Below are 10,695 nucleotides of genomic sequence, written 5' to 3' on the forward strand. Positions count from 1 at the left end.
CCCCTCGCTCCCCTCTGCTACTGGCACACAGGACATGGCGTGGGGAAGAGGGCATGACTGGGAAGCTCCTGTGTCACACTGATCCCCAGCTGCCATATCACCCCTTGGGGCCATTGGCAGCCAATGTAACATAGAGAAGCTCCCAGGATCAGAGAAGGCAAAATGTCATTTTTGCACTGTCCCCTCCAAAGTTATGCTACTCACTCCTTGGTTTTAACTGAGTATCTAGCAGGCAAGAGGACTGACGAAGAAGAAATACTTTGTCTCAACAACAGACAGGGTGAAGAATCACCCAGCAGACCTGTTAGAGGGGGTGAAAGTCTGATTTGTCCAGATGGTCTCTCCTGTCTCATTCCCTAAGTGCTGTGAGGGATTTCCTAGCTTCTTCACTGAGAGAATCGGTCATATTTGAGGGGAAGCCATGTTAGTCTGTATCCACAAAAACAACGAGGAGTCCGGTGGCACCTTAAAGACTAGCAGATTTATTTGGGGATAAGCTTTCGTGGGTAAAAAAAAACTTCTTCCATGCATCTGAAAGTTTATGCCCAAATAAATCTGTTAGTCTTTAAGGTGCCACTGGACTCCTCATTGTTTTAGTCATATATGAGCTAGTTTCTCGCACTCAGTAAGGAACGGGGGGGAGGGGAAATCCTGTAATCTGGTTGTTTGACAGGGTCTATCTCCATAATGTCTAAAGGGTCCAGGCAAGAAGGGAGGGCTTAAGCTCACTTTTTGCTTTTCCTTGCCCATCATGATATGAAATCCAATGGTGAGGTAACATCCCTTGGGATTTAACTCTCCTATCAAACTTTCCCTGATTTTGCAGTATCACAGGCTGAGCTGGCTCTTTAAGAGGGTTACAACTCAGCCTCACCTGTGGTAAGCTTAGTTAGCCCCCTCTCCCCTCCCCAGGTGAGGAGAATAAGAGTGTAAGGATCATGTGACAGGAGCGTATGACAAGGAATCAGGGTTGCTGGGAAATAAAAGGGCAGGGGGCTGGGTTCTGTTTTGGCATAGCTGCTTTAAAGAGTACAGATGTGAGAAGGGGGGGTGTTGTGAGAGAGCAGTCAGGAAGAGGCACAGGGAAGGAAAGAGGGGCAGCTTGCGGGAGGGGATAGAGAGCAGAGTTGTTCAGGATTCTGGGGCTGGAAACTGGTGGTCGGGGATAGGCATGAGTTCTCCCAGTGCTGCCATCTTGGGAGGAGGTACAACCATGCTGGTCAGCAAGGGAAAGAGGGACTGGTTGGAGCCTAAGAGAGCTGGAAATTGAGCTGGAAGCTGAGCCCAAGAGATGGGCCAAAGAACATCATGGAGGAGCACACACCTGAAGAGGAAGAGCTGTGCCCAGCAAGTGTGCAGGGTGGAAAAATTGGGTTTGTTTCCTTTTGGGCTTTGAGTTAAGCTATCGAAGAGATGGACATTTGTCACTTAGCCTCACTGACTTAATTCTTCTGGGGGGTGACTGGAGAGGGGAAACTGAGGTACAAGGTGGCCCTGGAGCCAGAGTGCGCAAGCTGCTGCTGTAATGCGTGTACTTGGTAGGATTTCACTAGTGCTCCCTCTTTAGTAAAAAGCAAGGGATAGGCTATAGTCTCTGCCTGCTTGTCAAACAGCAGCAGGCAGTCACAGGAACAGCCACAGCAGAACACCGAGGCTGTCCTCCTGCAGAACTAGCAGCAACATCATGAAGGGCAGCTTGTAGCCCAACAATAACTGGAGGCCTACTGCTGCTGGAGGGAGTGCTATCAGCAGTTCCTGGAGCTTGTCCTGCACTCATCTGCTGCAGTGCTGAGGAAGTAAACCTGAATCAAGGTGACAGGTCACTGGATGCAAAGAGGATGGAGTTCCCAGAAAAATGGGGCTAGACCAATTGGGGATTCCCTAGACATTCGAGAGATTCCCTGGTGATCTGTTTCCAGTGTGGGGTTACGTTAACAAACAAGACTCCCAAAAGGGAAATGTTACTGAGAATTTCCACAATGCGAAGTCTCCTTAACTGGGCAAGAAGGGGAATCTGAGGCAGTGGACAAGCCCACAGGTATAACTGAGATCAGAATTAGGCCCTGTAAGTGGAACTTACCTAAGAAGTCTATTGGTAGATGCCAGGAAATAGACTCAGTCTCACTCTCCCAGACCTGTATTGGTTCATTAGTGCTAACAGTAGTAAAAAGTAGCAAATTTGATTTAAGGCAATAAAGCAAGCAAGATTTTGCATAGAACAGCTCTTTGGAGTAAGAAAGGGATTTTTTCATAACTTTTCAGGTTTTCAGAGCAGACTACACTTTACATGTAACTTTGTCAGGCAGGCTAGTTGCGTATTGCTTGCCCTATGTCCTGTTACAGCAACTAACATCCTTATAATTGGAGCTGCTGACCATCATCGAATATAATCTCAGGAGGACAAGGGACTGGTTCAAGGTAGCTACTAGCATGCTTAAAAGTGCCACACACCTATTTAACTTCCGTTGCTACCGCTTTACAGTCATTTCCGTTTAATAAGGTGATACTAGATGGCTTAGATAAATCAGACAAAAGCCATTTCCACAAACAACTTTCTGTATAATTAGTGCCATCACTTAAGTCACAAAAAGTCTGTAAACATCTTCCAGATCCTGAGGTGCATGGAGCTGTGTTGATTTAGGGGGAGATGTTTGATTTGGTTCTCTGTGTACACACCTTTACACATCTCCTTGAGCCAGCATTGTAAACCTCTGCAAGATGGCTGTTATGGCACACAGTGCTCTCTCTTTTACTGGGGCGTTCTTTGCTTGTGGTTTTCCTTAACAGAAATTATCCAGCCTGAAAGGGCACAATCTTGTCACCCCCTTTGTGATTTCCTCTCCTGTCCCAACAGCTCCTCAACCATCCTAACTTCAGTACTGGCCTCTGCAGCTTCTTTTCCCTGCCTGACTCTCTCCTGAGGGAAACATCTGCCTTGAATGAATATCAAGTAAAAGTCAAATCAGACTCTTCCCTGACTGCCTATTGGAACCAGCCTGTGTTATGCTTTCATTAAAAGAACTTACAGACAAGTGAAGATACCATTGTACTAATGAAGAAAATGGTACTGTCTGAACATAAAGGTGTGGAAAGGAATGAGGATAGAAATAATGGGCTGGATTCTGAAGTAACTAGGATGAGTTGCTGGCCTGGTAGATGTGATACTGGGTGAGCCAGAATCTCACATGTGGATGGTCTAGATTTTAATTTACCTTTTTGTTCCCTGTCTAAGTTTTTGCTTTTTCACCCACCCACCCCCAATAACTGCCTGTTTTCTTCAGCAGAACCCATCTATAGCCAAGAACAGACTCTGATCTTGGGGCTCTGACAATGAGCTCAAACCCTAAACCTTCATGAAAGCCTATTATCCACTCTTGACCCAAGTCCCAGGGAGAGAGAGGTCTGTCTGAGGAACTCATCCAGCACATTATCTTCAAACCTTACACCACATGTGATCGGAGGCAAACACCCACTCAGGGGCACAACCAGAACTTTCCTAAGGATGGGGGCCCAGGGAGAAGATGTCTTTCTAGTAGAGTACCTATCCTCAGGTGGAGAAGATGTTGGGGCTCAGAGTATCACTTGGGCATGGTTACAGAAGGCAGAGCCAGCTGCTGGAAGGGAAGGAAGCCCTGGGACATGCCAAGCCTGGGCTGCCAGTGTCAGGGTCGGATGCAATCTGGAGAGTGCAGGGGGGAGTACTGTGCAGCTCCAGAGCTCCCTCCCCACTGTTGTCCCACTGTGGGCAGAGGGCTCAAGAAAGTACCAGGTCCTCCCCTCCTAGCCCACCTTGCTGGGAGTCCAGCAGGGGCTCCCCCACTAATGGGCTGGGGTGCCTGCATCCCTGCTTATCTCCTGTGTTGGTGGCAGGTCCCCAGCTGAAGGGCCACCCCACGTTGCTCTCTGGGGAATGGCCAGAAGGCGAAGCAGCGGCTGCTGGGTTTCTGCTTAAACCTGGCCTTTCCCCCTTGCAGACGGTACATCTGCACTCCTAGTCCTCTATAGCAATGAGTTCAACCTCTGTTTTCCCAAAGCACACTCTAGAGCAGTGCTACTCAAAGTGGTGGTCCATGGACCGGTGCCGGTCCGCAAGCCATCGGCTGCCGGTCTGCACGCATATTTGGAAAAAAAGATTGCCGGTCCCCCACATCAGATAGCTTGAGAAGCACTGCTCTGGAGGACACTGATGCATCAGGACAAACCCTCCCCAAGAACTGCAAGCGATTTCTCCCACAAGTTGCCCAACCTTTGTCTGCTTCAGAGCAAATAGCTGAGCTCCACAGTCTGCTAGACCTTTGAGCTGACTACCTCTTAAGGGGGCTTGAAGTTTAAATGTTCCAGGCCACACTGAGATGCCCTTTCTTGCACTGAGTGGCATCTTGCTCTGTGAGTAGCCTGCCTGAACCCAACAGGACTAATTACAGAGTAGCATACCACTCAGTGCGAGTATGGGCATCAGGACTTCCCAAGAGAAACTTTTTATTGGGGAGGGGGTGGTCCGCCTTCTCCCCGCAGTAGCTTCATTTTAAGAAAGGAAAGTACATTCTCCCCAGTGCTGCCTCACTTCCATCCCTCCCTTTTGGATTTTTAATTTGATTTGGAACATAAACAGTGACTGAGCAAGATCTGATGACGTATCTCGGGGCAGAAGACCAAGGTTGCATTTAATAAACTATCGCTTTTGCCAAGAGCAGCAACACTAAATCCTGCCTGGCAGACAGTGTAGCTAGCCAGAGCTGGTGCGTTGGCGTGGTGACAGCAGATTCTCTCCCAGCTAGCAGGGAGCCAGGTTCAAGGGTTTAAATAATCAGGTTTCAAGCTCTGGCATGGAGTGTCTCAGACAGCACAGGTTCAGGCTTCCCAGGGGACTGCACACCTCTCTGGGTGGCAGGGATGGATGTCAATCTGTGAAGTGGTATTGCATCAGCTCCAGAGAGAGAGAGATGTTCGCTGGAACTGGCAGCTGCCTTTTGTTCCACAATGGCAGCTGCCAGCAAGAGACAGACAGGGCAAGGGGAGACTATATAACAGCAGTGTGCTAGATGCAAAGCGTATTACACGCTAGATTTAAAGTAAAAGAGTATGTGTTAGGGGTAAATATTCAGCACAATGCACAGTGACTTAGCCCCATGACTCTTGTTACTGTTGCGGGGGAGGGGGGGAAGGGCGTGGGTTACATCATCCTTTGTCATGCTGAATGTTCTGCAAATGCAATAAATAAATAAAATGAAGATTTTGTACAAATTTCAATTATAGAGGTGAGGGGGGGTTGACATTTAACACAGACATCCTCACCCACCTGTCCAAGCTGAAAGGAGGGGATTCTTCCCCATCCCCCCAAAGGAGGGACTGTGAGGTGAATATATTAGGCTCCTTGTGTTTGCCCTTTCCTTTCAGGCCATTATTTTGCTTTTTTGTTTTTTGTTTTTTTGTTGGTCTGGGTTCATGTAAATGGATTTAGTACAGGACGACAGCTGTGGAGAATGAATTTCCCCTCTTGATAAGATAGGCATACTGTTGGCAGTAAACGTTCTCCCTCCTTCTTACTCCCAACCTACCAGTGAGCATCAACCCTAACCTGGAGGGACCAGCCCTAAGTTGGTGCAGGTAGCTAATTATTAGGTACTTGTATTGCAGTAGCACAGAGAGGCCCCAATCAGAGATGAGGGCCTCGCTGTGCTAGGAAGCGTGCACACTGTAAAGATGACAGACAGCCCCTGACTTTTAGCTTACATATACGTTTAATCTTTAGCCTTTCTGCTGAGACTGTGGAGTCGGTTTGGATGGTGGTGGTCCCCTTCCCTTTCACCTCTGTCTTCCCTCAGCACATTCCTACAGCTTCTAAGAGGCACTCCAGGTGCACAGCTCACTTGAAGCGTGCTCCAGAGACTGAGCATGCTAAACAAGCAATTCTTCCAGATTCCACCAGCGTCACCCTCCAGAAGGGAACAGATCCTCCAGTTAGCTATAAAAAACAGGTTGGGAGGTTGTCGAAATACTAATGGGCAGCACATAATTATCTGTAGGCTTTAGGTGCCATTAGATATATTTGTAAGGGGGTTAGGGAATATTTCAAAGTATCCAAAACAAAAAGTATTTGCAAGAGAAAGGGGGACAAAAAGCAAAGCAGCTCTGGGCCATAGAGAGCAAACATATTTTTCTGCTGATGCTTGGAGGAGCAGCGTCTATCAAAGACGGATTGTGTCGTTTCATCTTTTTTCTGTTTGTTTTATGAAAAGCCTTTTTAAATATTCCTTTTTAGGTTTTAATCTTGGTGTGGAACATAGACTCTGACCCTGACAGAGGAAAAGAAGCAAGGTACTGCATCTACAAATGTGTTTAGCAACGATGAATGATCAAAGTCAACATTGCAGGGGCAGCAGCTGAGTTTCTCCTATTATCATGCAGTCACAGATTTGACAGATTGCATCATTCGGTGTGTTGATGTATCAGTATTTGATACACTATAAATATTCACAGTGCATATTGAATTAACCAGGTGATAAAATACAGGTTTGTTTTGCATGTTAACTGCGTTAACGCTGCCCCTAAGTGGTTAAGTTGGTTTATTGCAAGTTAATTAGCTTTTGTTTTTATGCATTTAATTATTTATTTATGCAAGTCTGTTGCATTTTTCTGTTTCAGCTCCACGACTAGGCCACGGTTCTTGGTTTTTAGTTTAATTTCACCTCGGATTTTGTGCAGTATTCCCATACGGACAATGTTTTGTCAAACAGCTGGGACTGAAAAATACTCATGCACTGAAACATAAATGTCTGTCACATGCATTTTACCCAGGCCAGGACAAACTGAGCTCCTGTTGTTTGACTCCACTCCTCCAGCTCATTTAATTAGCATTTGGATACATACCTTGTGCAACCAGCTGTAGAAGCTTGGGGGTTAGGATGGACTATTGTCTCTGTTCTGAGACTTATTTTGCTTCTGCAATCATAGGTGCTGACTCAGTGGGTATTCCAGGGCTGGAGCACCCACGGAAAAAAAATAGTGAGTACTCAGCACCCACTAGCAGCCCCGTGGATCAGCACCTCCCCCTCCCCCCCACCCACCACAGATCAGCTGTTCAGTGGTGTTCAGGAGGTGGTGGGGGAGGATCAGGGGCAGGAATAGGTGGGGTGGGGGCTTGGAGGAAGAGGGGAGTGGGGGCAGGGCCTGGGGTGGAATGGGGGTCGAGCAGCCCCTGGGATCTGAGTAAGTTGGCACCTATGTTTGCGGCTACTCTTGAGTTTGCCGCTTCCAGAGCATTTCCTGAGTTGGTCATTACCTTTCCTTTCACTGTGCCATGATTGTGGTCCTTGATCTCCATTCCATTTGGATTAGCATAATGAATGCACCATGACTAAGCTGCCTCTTCTATACAAGTGGCAAGCTGCTGTTGGTGCAGAATGTAGCCACTGGCATTCTGAGCATGAGATCCCAACTGGTGGGATTTGTAGTAGATTTCTCCAGAGTTGGTTCCGCTACCCAGGCTTCCAGCTAAGGCTCACCATGGGGCCATGTACTGCCCTTAATCTGTTAGTGAAACTTACATTTACACCAGGTGTACGCAGGTGAGGAATGAGGGCAAGTGTATATGGCCCTGTGTCTTCAAAAGTCCTCCTGCAGACACACAAGGCTTGATTAAAACCTGGAACCAAGTGATTGTTTTAGTTTACTAACATCCTAGGCCCCAAGGTACCAGTTAAAATCATCTACTGTGGATCTTTGTTTTAGCTCTTTCTGGCCATGTAGTTTGGGGAGCCTGTTCTGTTAGTCTTTAATACCCCCTTTGTGGTAGAATACACTGCCAGAGAACATTAAATAAGCACCTTCCATGACCTTTTCAAGTCCAAACAGATGGCTTTTTCACTTTCTCATTTTATTAAGAGTTGAGTCCTGCCGGTCAAGTCAGATTTTCATTTCTAAAGTGCTTTGGGTCTTTTCGGTGTTTAAATGTAAGATGTTGCTGACTCTACCTTTTCCTCCCCGGGGTAAAGTCAAAACAAACAAAAGTCAAACCATGAAGCAGTGCAATGTCTTAATTTACTAGATTTTTCACCTCTGGAGACCTGGATTGAGTCTCAAAATGCAAATCTGGTGACTATTTTAAACATTTGACCCTTTTGTGAGACTGCTACATAATGCAGCATAACCTGGTAATCTCTGCTCATGACAGCCCTGGGACTAGAATAGCAAAGGCAAGGATTAGACTAGCAGGGATATTGCAGGTCAGAAGACTAGGGTGTATTTGCTGAACTACATGGGAGAAGCGTGGGCAGCACTTGCTTGTATTATATCACGACTAAGCCAAAGAAGTTTAGTCTCTTGCTTTCATGAGCTCTAAAATTTATATAAGATATGGTTTAAAAAATAAAATTAGACAGCAGTGAATCTTCAGGGAGGTCTTCAGGTTTTGGCAAAGAGTAAAGTATATTTTCTTACTCCTACTCTTGATCTTGCTAGTAGTTCCTAGCTTCACTGAGGGGCTGTGAAATTTGTCTCTTGCTTAGGTTTCTCATCAATATGCACTCTAAAGACTGAGAAGGTGTCTTGCTGCCTCGAAGCATAATGAATTAATATATTAATCCATTGCAATGAATCTGAATTCCAGCAGGGCTCCAAGAGAGATGTTGGTTCCTCTTATACTTGAAGGAAGGGGGGGAATAAGCTTTTTCCGTGATGCCCTGCCTGCGCGTTTTAAGGTGGAGTCTAGTGCTTAATCAGAGACAGCTCCAAGTCTCAAAGAAGAGATGATTGTTTAAATGCTAGCCTTTCCCAGCAGATGTTGGACAGTGTTGTTAAGGAATCCAGACGTGGAATGTGAAAGGAGATGTGACTGATATTAAATTAACTCAGTGATCTAAAAGGCAATTAGGGTAGTACATGTATAGGGTTGTACATGTGTTTTTTTCCCTTTTAAAAATCTGCTTCTGCATTTCTTTAGCTCTACTATTTTAAACCAGAGTATGGCAGTATATAGGAAAAAATTAATGGACTACCTTAAGTATCCCTTACCGTGCATTGTTAAAACTCCTATTAAAATACAAAACCCAGAGTCACAGCAGCAGCCAGAAATCTGCCTGATGGTCAAATAAATCACAATATTTCAGTGTTCCTGTTAACAAGCACCCATTAAAATCTGACAACTGGCAAGCATCAAAGGCAGCATATATTTAAAAAGTTAGAAACAATGCAATTCTTTCAGCAGACCAATACAGATTTATTTCCTTACATTTTAAAACCCGGAATCTGCCATTGTTAATACATTTTCTGGATGATGAATTCAGTTGTTTGTTCCCCTGTGGTGCATTTGATTTGGTTTTACCAGGCCTTATCCTGATACAACTTGAGCCTGACTTTCAGAAACGCTGAGCGCACACAGTTCTCACTAGCTGCCATTGGAGTTGAGTGCTCAGCACTTGAAAATCAAGGCCAGCTGGAGCTTCCCAAAAGAGTTGAAGATAGACAGCACCTCCCATGACTTGGCCCTTAACAACACTCTAACCAGTATCCTCCTATCAGCGATCTTGTCCTTTCTCAGAATCCTCATTTTTGATTGAAATAGACATTAAAAATGGTCAGTTATCTGGATCAATTACCTTTATAAACATCCAGAGGAGTTTTTGTCTGTCTTATCTGTTTTATTAAATAAATGAAAGAAAGGAAAGAGAAAATTAGCAGATTTTGGTTTAGTAAGCAGTTTAAATCTGCTCTGGTACATTGAATTCAGTCAGTCAGTCAGTCAGTCATGTGCTTGGAAAAACCCAGCAGGAGTCCCTTCCACCATAAGAACTTCTGACTGTGAAATAAAGCCTGAGTAACCAGATTAACTATAAAGTATGTTTCTGTCAGGTTTTAGGCATTAGTTCAAGTGTACTTTCCGTGTGTTGCAGCTCACCATAGCAGGTTCTTGTTTGGGGTGTTCTTAATGGCAGAAACAAACCTTCTATAGTTTCCCTTCCCCTTCGGTCTTCCCAATTCTTGCTCCTTACTCAATAAATAAACTATTATCATATGTGCTGTCAAGCAGTTTTGATTCAACTATTAATGCAAGTGTTATCAATATTGCTTTTCAGCCTTGCCTAACTCAAAAGTGGCTGAACAGTTTTGCTCTAGTATTGCAAAAATGATTCGCTTTTGGGCTGAGACCAAAGTGTGAAAAATTTCTCCTGAAAATTGCAACTTCCATAAATTCAAAATGTATTTAGCTTGCAAAAATGCATAGTTGTAATGGAAATCTCTGTGTAAACTGAACAGTAGCCCTTGTGATATCAAGTCTCCCCTTGCGATTGTCTGTATGAAAGACTGTGTAGTGACATTATTAGTAATATTTATAATTTGTATAGCGGTAGCATCAAAGACCACAATCAGGATTGAGGCCCCATTGTGTTAGGTCCTGCACAAACATAAGCATGTGTTCAAATAGAAGTCCTGATCCTGAGATCTGCCTATGGGACTCTACCAAGAGAGAGAGTCCATGTTTGCAGATCTCTTTGCAGAAACGGGGACATATATTACAATATATACGGGAGAAAATACTATAATCAAGTTTGCAACGTCTATCATACAGTTCGTCCAAGCCCCTAACTTTATGAAAACATTCCCTTGTGAACTGAAATTTTCTATTCTTAGTATCGGCTCAGTGGGAGGGGATCATGGATGGGTATCAAAGGCCAGGGCAGGCTAAGCCTCTCCTGA

The 10,695-nt window shown here is 45.1% G+C and overlaps 1 long non-coding RNA gene across 2 annotated transcripts; it reads left to right on the top strand.

Annotated features, from left to right (window-relative positions):
* The first annotated feature begins 973 nt into the window (after positions 1 to 973).
* Positions 974 to 9,829, top strand: LOC122458206. 2 transcript variants are annotated; one of them, XR_006278120.1, is made up of 4 exons: positions 974 to 2,418; positions 2,855 to 2,950; positions 6,263 to 6,318; positions 9,361 to 9,829. It is a non-coding gene; the product is annotated as an uncharacterized LOC122458206 (long non-coding RNA). The 2 variants fall into 2 exon arrangements; XR_006278121.1 differs by lacking the exons at positions 6,263 to 6,318; positions 9,361 to 9,829 and adding an exon at positions 3,282 to 3,723.
* Positions 9,830 to 10,695: the final 866 nt, after the last annotated feature.

Source organism: Dermochelys coriacea, chromosome 1, assembly GCF_009764565.3.
Source record: "Dermochelys coriacea isolate rDerCor1 chromosome 1, rDerCor1.pri.v4, whole genome shotgun sequence".
NCBI lineage: Eukaryota > Metazoa > Chordata > Testudines > Dermochelyidae > Dermochelys > Dermochelys coriacea.